The sequence below is a fragment of the Mus caroli genome, unplaced genomic scaffold (genome assembly GCF_978045245.1).
Source record: "Mus caroli unplaced genomic scaffold, Mus_caroli_1 scaffold_16, whole genome shotgun sequence".
NCBI lineage: Eukaryota > Metazoa > Chordata > Mammalia > Rodentia > Muridae > Mus > Mus caroli.
The window spans coordinates 42,867,881-42,886,920 of NW_028227271.1; the positions used below are offsets into that span (position 1 = coordinate 42,867,881).

At 40.5% G+C, this 19,040-nt stretch overlaps 1 non-coding gene across 1 annotated transcript; it reads left to right on the forward strand.

Annotated features, from left to right (window-relative positions):
• The first annotated feature begins 2,770 nt into the window (after window positions 1-2,770).
• LOC115029453 (small nucleolar RNA SNORA42/SNORA80 family) lies at window positions 2,771-2,904 on the forward strand. Its single transcript, XR_003835029.1, has one exon. It is a non-coding gene; the product is annotated as a small nucleolar RNA SNORA42/SNORA80 family (small nucleolar RNA).
• Window positions 2,905-19,040: the final 16,136 nt, after the last annotated feature.

The following is a 19,040-nucleotide window of genomic DNA, read 5'->3' on the forward strand; positions in this document are numbered from 1 at the left end:
GAAAGTGTTCTGATTGGTTGATATTGTTGTTCCTTTTTTTAAAAAAAATTGATATTTTTATTATTTACATTTCAAATGTTATCCTCTTTCCCAGTTTCCCCCTCTGAAACCTCCTATCCTATGCCCCCTCCCCCTGCTTCTATGAGGCTGTTCTCCTACCCACCACCCACCCACCCACTCCTGCCTCCTCTCCCTTGCATTCCCCTACACTGGGGCATTGAGCCTTCACACGACAAAAGGGCCTCTTCTCCTGTTGATGCTCGACAAAGCCATCCTCTACTACATACGTGGCTGGAGCCATGGGTTCCTCCATGTGTACTCTTTGGTTGGTGATTTAATCCCTGAGAACTCAGGGATTGCGGGGGGGGGGGTCTTGGTTGGTTGATATTGTTGTTCATCCTATGGGGTTGCAAACACCTTCAGCTCCTTCAGTCCTTGCTCTAACATATTCCTTGGGGTCCCACACTTGGTTGGCTGCAAGCATCTGCATCCCTATTGGGCAGGCTCTGGCAGAGCCTCTCAGGGTCAGCTATACCAGGCTCCTGTCAACAAGTGCTTCTTGGCATCAGCAATAGTGTTTGGGTTTGGTGTCTGAAGATGGGATGGATCCCCAGGTTGGGCAGTCTATGGATGGCCTTTCCTTAAGTCTCTGCTCCACTCTTTGTCCCTGTAGTTCCTTTTGACAGAAGGAATTCCGGATTAATATTTTTGAGGTGGGTGAATGGTCCCATCTTCTAATCCTTTCTATTTGTGGATTGGGACAATAATACAACCTAAGAGGAACACATCTATTTACACCACAACAGTCAAATTTTTCATCTTATTTATCAGTGGGTTCAAAGCCTAAAAGTTTCATGTAAATGTATGAGCCTGCTACCCCCTCCCTCCTTGCTGATCAAATCTTTCTGATCTTTGGCATACTTAACACAGGTCAACGGCTTGTTACTCTGACTAGAGGGTGAGAGAGGTAGAAACTCCTGCTCTCTGAACAAAGGAATGTCACAGATTGGGATACACACTTTAATAAAACACAGTAGCTACCAAAGATAGGGACCCTGACAGAGAGAACCTTCCATGAAGAAGTAGAACTTGATTTAAATCTTAAAACTTAGCAGGAGAATTGTTAGAACTCTCCTATGTGCGTAGCTTCATGCTCTGAGAAATCCTGCTTTCAAGAATTCGATTTCTGTCCTCCACCTACTGTCTCATATTTTAAATACATTCCAATGCTGCTGCTTCTACTCAGCAGATCTTCAGTAACTGTTGAGTAAATTGCCTAAGAGCTATCCATGCAAGAGGGGAGGAAGGGCAAGGGGGAAGAAGGAGTAGGGGGGAGGGAGAGAGAGAGAGCAATAGACAGAGAGAGTGAAATCATCTCTCTATACATGATAATCTGGAATTACAGGTGTGTTTTGATTGCTCTCTGAAATCTCAACACTTAGCTTTATTATTTTTGTAATTTGTCTCACTGGGTCCTGGTACAAATACATCACTTCATTAGTTACCTGATTTCATTCATTCTCTCCTTCTAGAGTAAATTCTACACAAGCCTGAATGCAGTAGCAGCCTCCAGTGAGCTCCATACTTCTCTTTCTCTTTTTCTTCCATTCACATAAGAAAATTGAGTTTGAGGCATCTAAGGACCAAGAGTGATGATGAAGGAAACAGAGAGATGGACAGAGGAAGAATTTATCTGGTATTAGTGGAAGGAGAAAGTGATGACTTGATGTTATCCTTACAAATCTCACATTGGCAGTAGACAAGGCAGGCATGCTCACACCATTGAACGGCTCAGGGAAGTGAGCATCAACAGGACCGTGAAGGGTGAATTCAGGCAATGAATCTGTGAACCAGGCAGGGAGCAGACCATGTGAGGCTGTGTATAACACCTTGGCATACCAGGCTTCCACCTCAGCAACAGAAAAACCCTAATATCAGCCAGAGACATGATAAGACAAGAAAAACACCATAGTTTTTATTCCCTTACAGTCTGATGGGAGTGATTGAAGAAGCTACAAAAGACCAGCCACAGCTTTGCAAGGTGTTGAAGAAGTCTGAGTGTGAAGCAGAAAATTTGGGACATCAAGAACATTATGGGAATATCAAGAACAAACAGAAGACTAAAGTTATTATAAAGTAGAGAAAATTTTGAAATATCATATAGAATTAATAAGTATTAAGTGCATTGATCACTGATTTATTTATTCATACATTTGCTACTCTTCTTTTTCCCCATTTACTGATCCTCATTACTGTGTGCGAGCTGTGTATGTGAAGCACTGTGAGCCAATGAATGTTCCTCCCCTGTTTGAAGCATAGCGCAGCAAAGGGAAGCACACTCTAGTTTCAAAGGTATTAGCATATGGCTGGGGAGCTGGCTAAGGTGGTAAAGCACTTGTACAAACATTCGTCCCAGAATCACTATATATAAAAAAAAAGTGCGTTTGTGGCTGGGTGTGGTGGCACACACCTTTAATCCCAGCACTTGGGAGGCAGAGGCAGGCGGATTTCTGAGTTCAAGGCCAGCCTGCTCTACAAAGTGAGTTCCAGGACATCCAAGGCTATACAGAGAAACCCTGTCTCAAAAAACAAAATAAAAGTGTGTGTGTGTGTGTGTGTGTGTGTGTGTGTGTGTGTGTGTGTGTGTGTGTAGAGTGGTGGAGAAAAATGAGGCCCTAGAGCTTACTGGCCCATAGCATAGCCCATAGCATAGACAAGTTTCAGGCCAATCCAAACCTAAAACTTGTAACTTGTTTTAAAATACTCATGTGAATGGGTTGGGATTTATGACAGGCCCGTTCCTCTGGGCCTCTCATAGTGTCCCATGCTAGAGCAATCCAGGGCCCCAAACCATTGCCTGGCCTGTGTCTGTAGGCTGCTGACACTGAAGTGGGCCATAAAGTTAAAAAAAAAAAAGTTAGGTATAAGGAACGTTAAGAACAATGCCCAAGGTTGTGCTATGGCCTTAACATTCACACACACACACACACACACACACACACACACACACACACATTTATATATCTACATAAATACAACCACACATATAATACATCCATATACAAAAAAAAAAGTGATAAAAGATAGGGCTTAGAAGTAGGGCCTGTTTATTATGGTCATCAGAAAGAATTTTCTGACATCGATACTCTTGAATAGACACCCAAACGAAGTGGAAGAATGGGAATTGCACTATATCCAGGGCAATAATTTCCCTGAGAGACTACTGCCATTTGTGCGTCAGCAGAGCATGCCAGGGCAGTGCTGCAGTTGCAGTTTGGAGGATATTGCAGTTTCAGAAAGTATTCTGTGCCTCCAGGGTCTGCTTCTTTTCAGGGTTCCGCCACAAAGCTGTCTTTGCTCTCTTTTCTCAGAAGCTAGGGCTTGTTCCAGCTGCTTGTTAGTCTGATGAAGCACTAAACACACAAGGTACCCTGTTGGTGCTGTATCCAGGAGTACAAATGGCATTGGAAGGGCCAGGATGCTTTGCTTTTGTTTTCAGTGCTATTTCATGTATGTTGCTTTTTTAAAAAAACATGTACTGAGGTTATTTATTATACAGCAGCCGTTGGCATGCACTGAGTAGAATTCCTATTCATAATAAGCCGATTCATCTTCTGGCACGTCAGAACTTTCTCAAATTGATACTTAGAATAAATATGATTAATACCACATTGTATTACAGTTGTTGCCATGAAATAATTGGGAACAAATCTCATATTGTGATGTTGACAGTGTTGGGTCGGTTGGTGCCAAATGGTGGAAGCAGTCAACTGTGTTTCATTAGCAACCACATTGCTACAATGCTGTTAAGGTTTTCATAATCTGTTTACCGAGGGTTGATCATTCATTCCATTAGACAGATTCATGCACCAGCTCCTATGGAAGTAAATTTGTCAGTGAAACTCTCAGCATAATGGCTCTTATAGGATCTTATGTCCCCTGCTTGTGAAACACTTAAGGCAGCCATTACAATCCCATATTTAAGGATGAAGAACTAATTAGAGACAAGAGAGAGAGCCCGGGTTACCAAGTGTAAAGGGTGATTTTGAATTTTGAATGAGGGAAGGTTCTGGAAAAGCATGCTTTGAATAGATAGCAAATGCCTTGTGCTCATTAGGGCTTCTCCAGCTATAATGGCGTTTTGCTCTCTCGTGTGTATTCCTGCTGGTGCATGGCTACCGGCCTCTCTCCAAATACTCAGAACTTTTCCCGGGTTCCTCACTTTCATCTTTGTGAAATGCATTTCTTCACTTCTGCAGATGGCCTCTCCTGAACTCTACTCAAGCTTACATACCTGTTTCCTAGAAACTAGCTCAGCTCACCTGCTCCCTACATCCAGTGACTGTGATATCTCAGGCATTTATCAAGACTCATCGTGTACATTATCACAGTTTCATGTCTATCTTCCTTTACATATAATGTTCTCCTCAGAGGCTGGCTGCAGACTTAGTCCCAAGTCTAATATGGCCAGACTCAGTAAACATGGTGGAATAAGCCAATCTGAGAGAACAGAGAAACAGAAGGAACAAGTGTTCCCTTTCTACCATCTTTCCTTTTCTTCATGCCCAAGTCCCTTCTGCCTTCTTCCTTAATGGCCATCTTGATTTTCTACCTCCCATAAATTGTTTAGCTCGAGCTCCAATCACTGTCTTCTCATTTATACTAACACACACCAGACCCCTTGGTGATCTACCATGTTCCTTTTAACATTGCTCTTTCTGCTCAGGGACAGATGGCACCGTCATATTTCACTGTGCTAATGCTCAGGTCAGATTGTTACTTAACTTGTTACCAAGATTGGTCTCTTCTATTAGCAGCTTCCTGTATCTGGAAGTGTGGGGTATGCACCCTGTTTCGTCACTTTCCGTTATATTCAGAGTGCTTGAGAGAATGGTACAAGTTCAAACAAGCAGGGAAGGGCAGACCTGGTCCTCCAACCCAGATCTTCAATTTTCCAAGTCTGGTTCACTTCTGACCACATCACAATCTCTATAACTAGTGTTTGCCCTATATAAGCAATGCTGACAAGTCTCCAAGAACATTCTTTCCACCACAAAGACCTACGCTAGAGCCTACTCATGGCATGAGGTCTTTAGACATGGCTTTAAAACCTTGAACTTTGTATCACTTTACATTCTGTTATTTTTATTTTCCAAAGTGGAAACAGCTGGCTGTACTACACCCTTGGGTCATTTCACTTTCCTGTACTGTCTTCACCAAGTATAACTGGTCTCTCTTGAATAAGTGTTGCAAGCATGTGGCTCTGGATGATGTCACCCAGGGCAGGAAATCTGCTGCTCTTATTCAGTTTGTTCTTTTACCAAGTAATTGCATGGTCAAAATGCACGCCTGTACCCACAAACACCCCATGGGTAGGGGACTTGTTGGCTGCCATTCCTCCATCTGGGTGGCTGTCCTAACCTCTGCATGGAGGGTGGGCTTTCCTCACAGCTGGATAGGATAAGGTGTAACTTCTAGTTGCAGTGCTTAGGAATTCAGGATATGCTCCATCATGCTGGTATCTCTCTGTGGATTCTTCACAGTGGCTGGGTGCACAGAAGACCTTCATTTCAAGTGTTTCTTTAGACCCCACAAAAATTGTGCCTTCAACCTGAGGCCTCTTCACTGGTGCTTTGCCTCTAGGGAAATATCAGCTGGTCCTCTAAGCCCTCATGCTGTATTCATAGTGTTTTGTCTGTTCACAGGCCTGCACAATGGTGGAAACAATGCACCATTAGGTTTTACTTGATTCTCACATGTAATCTCAAAGACCACAACAGTGAGTAGTCTGAAACAATTCTTCATCTACTGTAGTCCAGAGAAACCAAAAAGCTGGGTGACACTAGGGCAGATTTGCCATTTTGTTGTATTTTTAAATTTTTATTTACAGATGACAAATCATAATTGTATATACTTAATAGATCATGTTATTAAGATCTATGTGTATACTAAACCACAATTGTATAAAATCCAATAATCATACCCACCACTTATTGTTGCATTTGATAGTGAGAATATTTCAAATAAACTCCTTTAGTACTTTTGTAATCCGTATGATTATTGACTGTGGTTACATGCTACCAATTAAATCGTAAAAGATAATTTTTCTCGTCTAAATAGAACGCAGCTCCCTTTAATTGCCATTTATCCTTTCTCCTTGCACTTCCGACTGCCAATCCTCTGGTGACCACCACTGTAGTCTCTACTTTTCTATACTGAATTTGCTTTGATTCCACATCCAAAATTAGGTAGTATTTGGTACCTGCACAGTCTGGGTCATCCTGGTTCATCTATATTGTTATTAATTTCAAGAATTTTTACTTCAATAAAGCTAAATATTCTCTGTCTGTCTGTCTGTCTGTTTCTCTTTTTGTTGTACATTTTTTGCCTCCTCATCTCTTTTTGTAGGAGTTCAAGCAAAGGCCCTGTTGCTGGAGCAAACTTACAGTGCTGGAGGAATGGCACAGAGGTCAGAATGACTGACAAGCTGTGGTGATGTAAGGTCTAGAATTAAGCAGTAGCCCTTCTCTCTGACCCTGCCTCTGCTCTGCTTAGAGATGACATAAGAAGCAGCAGTGAGGAGATTTTCAACCTGACTTAAACACCACACAACTTACTTGGGTATCAGGGACTACACGCTAACCCACTAACATGAAGAGATTTCTCTTCTCAAATATTGGTTCAAAATGCTGAAGGGAAAACAATAACAAAAACATAACAGAGAAAAGTTTTCCTAGCATGCTTCAGAGACATGCTGTTGGTAATCTAAGATTCCAGACATACAGACCCACAACTTTTTCTGCTTTATATCTTCATTCATGGAAGGCTTGCTACCTGGCAAGAATTTTCGGGGATCCATCCCATAATCAGCTTCCAAACGCTGACACCATTGCATACACAAGCAAGATTTTGCTGAAAGGACCCAGATATAGCTGTCTCTTGTGAGACTATGCCGGGGCCTAGCAAACACAGAAGTGGATGCTCACAGTCAGCTATTGGATGGATCACAGAGCCCCCAATAGAGGAGCTAGAGAAAATACCCAAGGAGCTAAAGGGATCTGCAACCCTATAGGTGGAACAACAATATGAACTAACCAGTACCCCCTGGAGCTCGTGTCTGTAGCTGCATATATATCAGAAGATGGCCTAGTCGGCCATCAGTGGAAAGAGAGGCCCATTGGTCGTGCAAACTTTATCTGCCTCAGTACAGGGGAATGCCAGGGCCAAGAAATGGGAGTGGGTGGGTGGGGGAGCGTGTGGGGGACTTTTGGGATAGCACTGGAAATGTAAATGAAATAAACACCCAATAAAAAAAAAGAATTTTTGTTAATCAATCACTGGATTGGTGTGTTGGAAGACCCATCATCGGGGGCTGGTGAGATGGCTCAGTGGGTAAGAGCACCCGACTGCTCTTCCGAACGTCCGGAGTTCAAATCCCAGCAACCACATGGTGGCTCACAACCATCCGTAACGAGATCTGACTCCCTCTTCTGGAGTGTCTGAAGACAGCTACAGTGTACTTACATATAATCAATAAATAAATCTTTAAAAAAAAAAAAGACCCATCATCCTTTGAAGATGCAAATCCATGTACTTGCTATGTCCTGCCCATTAAGGCAGACTTTGTATCTTTATGTTGCATAAAGCCGATCCTTCTTTTCCTCAACAGTTTATGAAATATTTGAAGACAATGACCTTGTCTCTCCTAGCCTCCTTCTTTCAGAAACATCTCCAGAGCTCCCATTTATTTCCAAAGTCTACAACTACCCAGGAGAAAGTTAACTGTATTCAACAGTGGGTTTACTGAACTTAAGACCTGGAATCATTCACACACACACACACACACACACACACACACACACACACACACACACACACACAAAGTCATAGTTTCAGGGGATGGTATCAAGAGAGATTCTAATGCCAAACCTATTATTCAAATTCATAACGTGTTCTTAGTTTCCGTATGTAAGTGGAATCTTTTCCTAATTCCTCCTGCGAATGCTAAGTCTTAGGAGGCAGACTAGAGCGAGCATCTGTACATCATTTCTTCTACCAATTGCCATTTAAAAGCAAGTTTGAGTCTGCTCTCATTTTCCAGATGAGGAGTTAGAAGCAGAGGGTCCCAGACCTGAGCCCCACGAGCCCCACCTTGCTGGGGGGCCCCTGTTCACATATCATTCATCAGTGCACAGAATCCTGTCAGAGCCTGCTTCCTCTGGAAAGCAAGAGACTGAAGTGACTTCATTTCCAACTTCTAATTTTTCCTCTTCTGTCTCTTTCCTCCTCCCTCTCACCCTTCATAATAATGTCCCAATCACATTTCCTCCCCAAATTTCCTCTTGGCTCAGGCATGACTTCCTCTTCTGCGATACTTGCAAACAACCCTTATCCTCACTGAGAAATGAGAAGAAATGTTATTGCATAAGGATAACTCTGTTAACTTTATATTTAGACAAGAATGGAAAGACATCCCGGGTCAGCCAGTACAGGAATTGCAACAGTTCCCTTAACTTATCATATGGAATGCCCCCATTTCGTGGATGTGTTAAGAGTATTGTCTGTAACAGTTATAAAGTTCTAATCTCTTGATATTAAAATTGTGATACTAAAAACATTTCCAACGACCCATTGTAATAGACATAACATTTATGACATCCCCACACCTTATGTAGCATTTATTAGTTGCCATTACACTAAGTTCACATTTGATTGTTGTTTTTCAAAAATCCCCATTCTAAGTGGATGAATATTCATGGAAAAAGTTTTTTTCATATGCTTTTCTTTCCCAGATATATATTGTATTAGGCAGTTTCCACTGTTTCAATTATTGACAGGGTTAATAAATAGATGCTGGGCATCTATCCTAGGACTTGTGTGTATAAACTCTGTAGTGACAAAGGCAGTGAGTTCCACTTTCATGGTACCCACAGACTGTGGTGATAAGGGAGGAAGTATAAGTACAATAACGGTAATAATGATAAATAAAATTATCACAATGACAAATAAGATCAATGGTGAGAATGCAAACAGGGCCTGATGGGAGTTTGCACACATGCCCCTTTAGCTTGTTCAATTGAAGAATAAGAAAGGACATTGAGATTTTGATTGTAAGCTTGTGGAGAGGCCAGTCATGCAGAGGAACAGGAGTAAATATCATTTACTCCTCTCAAAAGAGGAGATGTGTCCAGTTTACACAAACCCTGATCTCAGGAGGAGGGGACTGATGGTAGTTCTGCTTCAATCCCAGCACCCCAGCTACACAGCACAGGGGACTCTGGAGCACTCAGAAATCTGCTTCCTGCCTTTGAGCACTCTGGCTCTTCTTGCTAGCCTGTTTCCTGTTTTCTCTGTTTTACCTTTTTTTTTTTTTCCACTTCTCTTTCTCTTGTAGTCATTTCCAGGGTCCAGCTCAATTTTCTTTTTCCCTACCCTGGACAATATCATCTAAATAAGCAGACTGAACACAGCAGCCTTGAACATGTTTATAGGGTGAGCTGGCCAACGTCAAAAGCAAAACATGAGGGAGGCCCAGCAACCCTCAGCAGACAGACTTCATATTGTTTCTGGGCAAGAAGGCAGACCCTGCTTCCTCTGACTTGCTCCTTGTTCTCTAATAATGGAGTGTTATCTAATTGGTAGTTCCTTTACATCAATGAGATAGGCATACAAGACACCAAGACAAAGCGACACACCAGGAGTTAAGTATAAGTGAGAGCTCAGACCCATCATTCCTATGGCTTGGCAGTAATATTTAGAACACATCCTAGTGACTAGGGCATATATTTTTAGGTGGGACAGCTTCATATAAGAGACATCTGGCATGTATTTTCTGTTCTAAAATTATAATATTACCCCCTCAAGCAATTTATATTTTTAAGAGGATGGAAGAGCATGGTGATGAGGTACCATCTGACTATTTGTCGCTTAAGTCTAAAATAAAAATGAGAAGTCCAGAACTGGTATATTGCCTGGGTGGATGGGGGAGGACCTGAAACACACAAGGGAAGGAAGCTTTATTTTGTTTCCCTTCATTCCAGTGAATCCCATAGGTCAGAAGTGCATCGCTAAAGCTATATCTCACTGAAGTGAGAGTCCTGTGTCAGATGATATCATCTGCCTCTTGGAAAGCTTGATACTCCTATTCCTCATTAGCTGTGTAAACACCAATCGTGTCAGACAGTTCCACTTCATTTGTCTCTCAATTCTTAGTGGAAACACCACAGAGCCAAAGGCAAAGAAGAGGAGCCAAATACATTGCTTGCCCCAAGAAGGCTCCCCCAGAGCTACTGCCAGAAAAGAATATCACTTTATAAATGTAGGGAATGGAGAAAAGGACATACAAAATCCCATGTATGAAGGCAAGCAAATGGGTAAATAGATTATAGTGAGATTTCTTTGGCAATACCATGGCAGACATTGCTTAGTGTGGAGGGCTCCACCTTCCAGCTGCTCATTGATTAAGGGCCACATCATGGGTACTGTTAGCTGATTGGTATGCATGAAAGTAAGATGAGCTCTCTTGACACCCAAATCTCATCTCTAGACATTTATTATGACTTCACTCCCCATGTCAGCCTGCTCTGACTTTCCACCACTTTTGAGGGAGAAGCAGGCAAATCTCTGTGAATTCCATGCTAGACTATTTTATACAATGAGTTCCTTGTCAGCACAGACTACACAGTGATACCCTGTCTCAAAATAAAATAAATAAAAATTGAAATTCTCCAGGAAAAGTTTCATGAAGAAGGAAAAAGTCCGTTATCAAAAGGACACCCCCAGTGAGAGAGAAGCAGTACACCCAAAGGCCTTGTTAAGCAAAAATCAGAATATTCTAGTGTCTGACAGAAAACCCAGTGAATTAGATGTAGAAACCGAGGGTCAAGGAGTGACATGACAAGAAGGGGAGGAGATAGGGAGATGTCAGACAATGGAAGAATCAGGTATGGCATGGATCAATGAGGCCCTTGTGGTTTCACTCATTATTTCTGGTATCATTATTTAGCAGACTTACTTGAACTACTAAAGAGTAGCTTGTCTATGGTTAGTCTCGTCCTTCCTCTGAGAAGTCTAATGATCACTTTTATGGTGGATGTGCTGTCTAACATCGATGTAATGATACACTTTTGACATATTCTAGCACCTATTACAGCTATGGGTCATCTCAATAGGACAATAGATGGAAAAATGGAAAAACTTGCTAAGGACATGTGGCTGAACCAGAGTAGCTCCACTTCCCTCTTTAATTTACCCTACCCCCTTCATTCCTGCTTCCCTCCTCCCTTCTATCTGTTCTACTACAAGAATTTGGCTATGAATTTTGATTGGCAGATTTCCCATTGTGTAGTATGGGTTTCTCTGAAAATGCACAGGTTCAGCCCATATTTATTCTGGGCTCAAGAGCACAGCATTGAGAGATCTAAAGCCCAAACAAGATAATAATGCATCTTGCCCCACACCTCCATGAAAGACAAGTAACATAAATGCAAGAGTATAGATTAAAAATGTGAATCAGGATGAAGCCTGATGGGAGGAGGATAGAACTGTGCATGGGGAGAGTTACTCTGGGCTTCTTTAATATCTCCCTCTCCCCATACCTGATCCTGTCCCCGTTCCCATCCCTCTCTTCTCTCCCACCATGGTCCCTCCATCCCTCTGCCTCCCCTGATTATTTTGTTCTCACTTATAAGTGGGGTTGAAACATCCTCACTTGGGCCTTCTTTCTTATTAAACTTCTTATAGTCTATAGGTTGTATCGTTGGTATTTTGAACATTTTAGCTAATATACACTTACCAGTTTGTACATAGTATGCATGACCTTTTGGTTCTGAGTTGCTCACTTATGATGATACTTTCTAGTTCCATCCATTTGCCTGCAGAAGTCATAATGTCCTCATTTTTAATAGCCGAATAGGATTCCATTGTGTAAATGAACTACATTTTCTGTATCCATTCTTTGGTTGAGGGACATCTGGATTGTTTCCAGTTTCTGGATATTTTAAATAAGGCTACTATGCACATAATAGTAGAGCACATGTACCTGTGGTATGGTGGAGCATCATTTGGGTATATGCCCAGGAGTGCTATAGTTGGGTCTTAGTGTAGAACCTGAATTTCTAATTTCTTGAGGAACCACCAGATTAATTTCTAGAGTGGTTGTACCAGTTTGCAATCCTACCAGGAATGGGGTAGCGTTCCTCTTTCTCACCATCCTTGCCAGCATGTGCTGTAGCTTGAGTTTTTGATCTTCGCCATTCAGATTGGTATAAGGTAGAATCTCAGGGTCATTTGCATTTTCATTTCCCTGGTGACTAATGATGGTGAACATTTTTAGGTGCTTCTCAGCCATTCAAGAGTCTTCATTTGAGAATTCTCTGCTTAGCTCTGTACCCCAATGTTTACTTGGCTTATTTTATTTTTTATTTTTTGGAGTCTAACTTCTTGAGTTCTTTGCATATTTTGGATGTTAGCCTTCTATCAGATGTAGGGTTAGTGAAGATCTTTTCTCAATCTGAAGATTGCTGTTTTGTTCTATTGACAGTGTCCTTTGCTTTAGAAGTTTTGCAGTTTCATGAGGTCCCATTTGCCAATTGTTGATCTTAGAGCCTGAGCCATTGGAGTTCTATTGAGGAAACTTTCCCCTGTGCCAATGTGTTTGAGACTCTTTCCCACTTTATCTTCTGTTAGATTCAGTGTGTCTGGTTTTATGTGGCGGTCCTTGATCCACTAAGAATTAAGTTTTGTACAGGGTGATAAATATGGATCAATTTGCTTTCTTCTACATGCAGACCACCAGTTGGACTAGCATCATTTGTTGAAGATGTTTTCTCTTTTTCATTTTATGATTTTTGTCTTCTTTGTCAAAAATCAAATGTCTATAGCTATGTGAGTTTATATCTGTGACTTCAATTCAATTCCATTTGATTGACCAATCTATCCCTGTAGCAAGACAATGCAGTTTTTATCATTCTTGCTCTGTAGTACAGTTTGAAGTCAGGGTGGTGATTCCCCACAAGTTCTTTTATTGTTGATACTTGTTTTGGCTATTCTGGGTTGTTTGTTTGTTTGTTTGTTTTTGTTTTTGTTTTTACTTTTCCACATGACTGTGAAGAATAATATTTGAATTTTGATGGGGATTTCATTGAATCTGTAGATTGCTTTTGGAAAGATAACCATTTTCACTATGTTAGTCCAACCAATTCATGAGCATGGGAGATTTTTTCCATTTTCTTCAATTTCTTTTTTCATGGATTTGAAGTTCTTGTCATACAGATCTTTCTCTTGCTTGTTTACATTTGCAGCAAGATATTTTATATAATCTATAGCTATTGTAAAGGGTATTATTTCCCTAATTTCTTTCTCAGCATATTTGGCATTTGTATAAAGGAAAGCTATTTATCTGAGTTAATTTTATATCCAGCCACTTTTCTGAAGTTGTTTATCAGCCGTAGGAGTTATCTGGTAGAATATTGGAGGTTGCTTATATTTACTATTATATCATCCGCAAATAGTGATACCTTGACTTCTTCCTTCCCAACTTGTATCTCCTTGATCTCCTTTTGTTGTCTAATTGCTCTAGCTATAATTTCACATACAATATTGAATAGATAGGGAGAGTGTGGGGAGCAGGTATGGCGGCAGTCCCAAAGGCGCCAGGGACTGCAGCTAAGTCGTATGACTTGCACCTGACTTCCTTGTATAAACCACAAACATCGTGAGAGCTGCGCAGGTGTACCAGGTTACTGACGAAGCCATTTTGGTGGAGATATGCCCCTGCTGCCCTGATTAGCTGAAGCTGCGTACCTGGTGCGGTGATGTGGCCTGCTGTGAGTGGATGGGAACTGATAGTATATAAGAGTGAGAGGCCCAGGGCTCGGGGTCTTTTGCCTACACAGTCAATGCTCTCCCAATAAACGTGTGCAGAAGGATCCTATTGTGGTGTCTTTCTTGCCGGCGAGTCAGGCATCCCACAGGAGAGGGTGTCTTGTCCCTGATGTTAGTTGGATTGCTTCAAGTTTCTCTTCTTTTAATTTAATTTTTGCTGTTGGTTTGCTGTATTTTGGTTTTATTATGTTTAGATATGTGCCATGAATTCCTGATCTCTCCAAGACTTTTAACATGAAGGTGTGTTGGATTTTGTCAGTCTTTTTCAGCATCTAATGAGATGATCATGTGACTTTTTTTCTGTGAATTTGCTTAGATAGTGGATTAGGTTGATGGATTTTCACATATTGAACCACACCTGCATCCCTGGGATAAAGCCTACTTGATCATAGTGACTGATGTTTTTGATGTGTTCTTAGATTTAGTTTGCAGTTCTTTTACTGTGTATTTTTTTATTCACATTCATAAGTGAAACTGGTTTGAAGTTCTCTGTTTTATGGTTGGGTCTTTGTGTGATTTACGTATCAGAGTTACTCATTTATATATGTGTATAAGTTATCACATATGTCTATAGTGTAGAAACTTATAAAGCATGAAATTACAGAGAACAGACTTCTAATATTACTTGCAGATAGATAGTCACTATTTTTGGCCATATCTTACCTCTTCACATATACTATATATAGGAGATAATTCAAATATAGTGATTTTCTAATTTTCCTTGGGGGTCTTATTGTGGCTTTCTGAGCTCAATGGTAACTTCTTTATGCATGTACAGGTCATAGTTAATAAGGTGCCATGATCTGGAATTATTCTAATTTGTTCCAATATTCCTCTTGTTTGATATTTAAGTTGTGATGTGTAGCATGCATATGTATTTGTCACATATTGAATTATGTTTAGTGATATATTTAATATATATTTTACATGTAAATGTATATGTTTATATAGGAGATACATATTTACATATACATAGTGTTGCAAGAAATACATTGGTATATAACAAGAAAATGTATAGTAAAAGTAAAATCAAAGACTAGTACTTTTATTTTCTTATGCCTATCAATTTTCCAAAGAAATATTACACCTGTACATATTGGTGTATAGCAGGGTCACAGCAGTCAAGAATATAATCCAAAAGAGCAGCCTCACTCTCCATTGTGTAAGCCAATATCTTGAATTGTTTTTAATATAGTTAAAGAAATTGGATAATTTGATTATTTTTTATTTTTATTATTTATCTTATATGTATTTCAGTTCTCACGCATGTCTGTGTGTGCACCAAGTGCATTCCTGGTGCCTGCAGAGGGCATGGGATCCTCTAGGACTGGGGTTACAGATGGTTTTAGTTCTCTGTACAGGGGCTGGGAATAAAACTTGGTTCTAGCTAGTGCTCTTTCACTAAGTAATCTCCGTTCCTATGATTAAATTACAGTGTCCAAAACTTTGATCCTAATCAATACAGAGGCCTTATTACAAATAGATCATCAAGGAAAAAGACATGCTTTCTGTTTTCATAATACAGAGTCATCTAGTCATCTGTTATCATAATTAACATTTATTAGAATCATGATTGGATCAACACAGACCTCAGGCATCAGAGGAACACACTTTTGGATATATTCATGAGGGTGTTTCTGGAAAAGTTTAGCTGGGGAATGTAGTGTTGCTCAGAAAGGAGTGGCAACATTCCATGGGCTTGGAAACTTATGGGGAAAAGGAGACAGGGGCAGGATTACTGTCATTCACATCTCCCTGCTTCTTAAGCATCTAGATTTAAGCAAGCAGTTGGACTCTCCTGCCCCCATCCGTTCCCCATCAGGACTAACTGTAGTGTCTCAGACTGTAAGACAGGTAAATCCCCCCTCCCTTAGCCTGCCTTCCCACAGGCATTTCATCATAGCAAGAAGAAAGTAATGTGCAAATATGCAAACTTGATCATAAAACTAGCAAAGACTCACAGGAGACATTGGGTAATATATTTCAATTTAAAGATATCACTGTTTGAAATATAATTATGGCCTAAGGACTTGGAGAATGGTCTCTGGAGACAGACAGTCTAAGTTCAGATCTCAGTTTTAACGCTTGCCAACTGTCCATATTTCAGTGGATTCTTTGGCCTCTTGACACCACTTTCTTCATCTGTAAAATGAGACTTGATTTTACATGGGTTACCACAGTTAACTCTTTGTAGGTGTAATGGCATGATACATGTAACTTTTAAGCGGTGGGCTTGCAGGGCCTCCCACTGATGGAAGCTTTATTTGTGATCATATTAGGTGGTGTCCTCCTTTGGATGTGAAAGACCAAGTATCCACTGCAGTGTGTCACACAAGGTTTGTAAGAGAAAAGTCCTCTGAAGATCAACTGATTGAACTTGCTCTTTGGGTTACTTAGCGACTCTTTAAATCAATATTGTATCCTCATCATGTTTTAGGTCCTGTGCTTGGTGCACAATACTTAGAAAACTAAAGACATAGTTAGCTCCTGCTGTCAGTGAGCTTTCAGCATTCTTGTGCTTTGGATTTCTGCCACATTGCCTTTCAAAGCCTGGCTGAGACCTGTGCGAAATTTCTTTGTGTTCTCATGATAAACAAGAGATGCAATTAAGTTAAGAAGAAATCTTTAATGAGCTAAGTGTAAGAGATTGACGACAACAAGCTTAAGCAGAGATCAATTTGATCTACTTTCAAGAAGCAGTTTGCTATATAAAAAACGTAAGCCTCAGTGTGCTCAAATTATCATTTGTCTCCTTCCTGGATTTAATTATCAGTTTATTTTTAAAAGACTGTTGTTCTCAGACTCCCTTTCAGTAACCAGCTGACTTCCCTACCTTCCAAAGAAATTTCCCAAAGATAGAGAGCTGGACTATAGTATGTGCTTTGACACCCCGTGAGCCTCCCCATCTAAATTTCTAGATTCACCCACCTCCACAGCAAGCCATAGTGTCCACTTTCTCCACTGGGGTGTGTCTTATTCATTCATGAGGCTGAAGCTCAGCAAAACTATAGCAAAAGATACACGAGTAAGTCATAAATAAACCTTTCTAGTCATCAAATTTATATCTTTACCTAAGAGCAACACAAGCACAAAAATAAAATTTAATACTTATAACCTTATATTCAATTCAATATATGACTGTTGATGGCAATCTGATATATAGTTGGGCAGAAGCCATTGAGACAATTTTTATTCTTTGATTTACATTAAGTTTTTTAAAAGGAATTTGAATTTTTCATTTAGAGAATTTTGTAAGTCAGACTAATAATATTTTCAGCACTTGATGGGCATGCCAGTGGCTACCATGTTGCACAGTTCAGGCCCAGGAAATCCCAAGCCTTTCACCAAAAAGCAAAGCTAACATACATTTGCAGGAACTCTCCCACCCACCATAGTAGGAGGGTCACTCTCTCATAACCTCTCACTTCCTCTCTCCCATACACTCTTTCAGGACTAATAAATCATCTCTCCATGTAAGTATCATACCCAAAGGATGTTTCCCACAATGCTTTCAGGAAGCTTCCATCCACACTATTGTGCTGCATTCCATCTCTCCATGAAAGCTACATTTTACATATTCCTGTAGCTAATGCTTCAATCCGTCGTCTTGAGCAAACATCACTGGGAATATTGTTACCCATAGTTCTGGGCTGAATAAAATAAGTAAAACTAGGCATTGTCCCTATGTGTTATGGCCCTGACCAGGTCTCTAAACTCAACTATGTTGACAGCTTTGCCTGTGTCTTTATTGATAGCTTCATTCCACTGAATGAGAGTTTATTTTGTGTGGTCAGGGTAAATTTAAAGCTGGATAAAATGCACAGGATAGTTTTCTTACCTGGTTGAACTGAGTGGTCTGTACTCCAAGAGCTGAAACAACAGGAGGACTTAGTGGAATATGAGCTATATAATAAATTTTAACAGTGGTACCTATAATTTACCCCATATTTCACCTCATTTTTCTATGGGAAAATGAACTAAACAAGGTCATCTCAGTACTTGAAAGGAATGCATTAACGTCTTCATTCAAGCCTCATATTTTCTGAGAAGTGTTCCTTTGACTGCCCACAATATCACAAATATCACAAGGGCCCCTGATGTGTGAGCAGAGCCATGCATATGCTCCATTTCCCTTTCAGTCATCCTATAAAGGCCAAAAGTGTGAACTTTGGCACCTCTAAAGTCGTCACTCATTCAATGATTAGTTGTGTATTTGGATTTGTTGTTTGACTTCTGGGAGGCTCTGTTTCTCTATTAGAAGTGTCAACTTCTTAAAGCTATGATGTCTACTACACAGATGGTACAGTGTACAAGTCTGGCATTGTGTATTATTATCTGTAATTGTTTTTGATTGATTTTTTTATGGCAACTGTCACCCTCAAAGATAACTTGAAATGTTAGTGAGTGACAAACTAAACAAGTTGTCTCTTGTATTTCCCATTTCTTTCAATGTCGCCATCATTATTCCACTGCTAAATCTCACTGTGGATCATGTTCAGTTGTCAAGATGTGCTACCAACAAACAGGATTGTTCCAGGAAGGTCATAGGGTTTAGTAAAATCCACTTGAGAGAGCACACCTCAGAAGCTCAGAGGCTAAGGAACATGAAAGCCTACTTCACCCTGAACTCTTTACAGAACATTTCAGTACCTGCTTTGTCTAGTAATTGCAACAATTTCCCAAATATATAAGGAGGTTTACCATAAACATGTACCATATTTATATTGCTATCTGCTCTTTGTACTTTTCAAGCTTCCTAAACAGGCCAATGGTGTCACTCTGAAAATGACTTACAAACATCTTTCTCTTTAAAACCTAAAGTATTCCTCTGGGAACAATATCAGCCAACCAGACCCCCCAGAGCTTCCAGGGACTAAACCTCCAAGCAAAGAGTACACATGGGGGGACAACTCATGGCTCCAGCTGGATATGTAGCAGAAGACAGCTTTATATGGCATCAATGGGAGGGGGGGCCCTTGGCCATGTGGAGGCTCGATGACCCACATGTCATGTTAATATACCATGAGTTCAATCTTGTGTGTGAAGTAAACATTATCTGTATGGAGTACGGAGCCATGACACAGAGCATGGGGGCCCTGTAGAATTGTCAGTTGGAGGCAGACACATAAACACTGAGCTGAGTGAGAGGAGGTAAA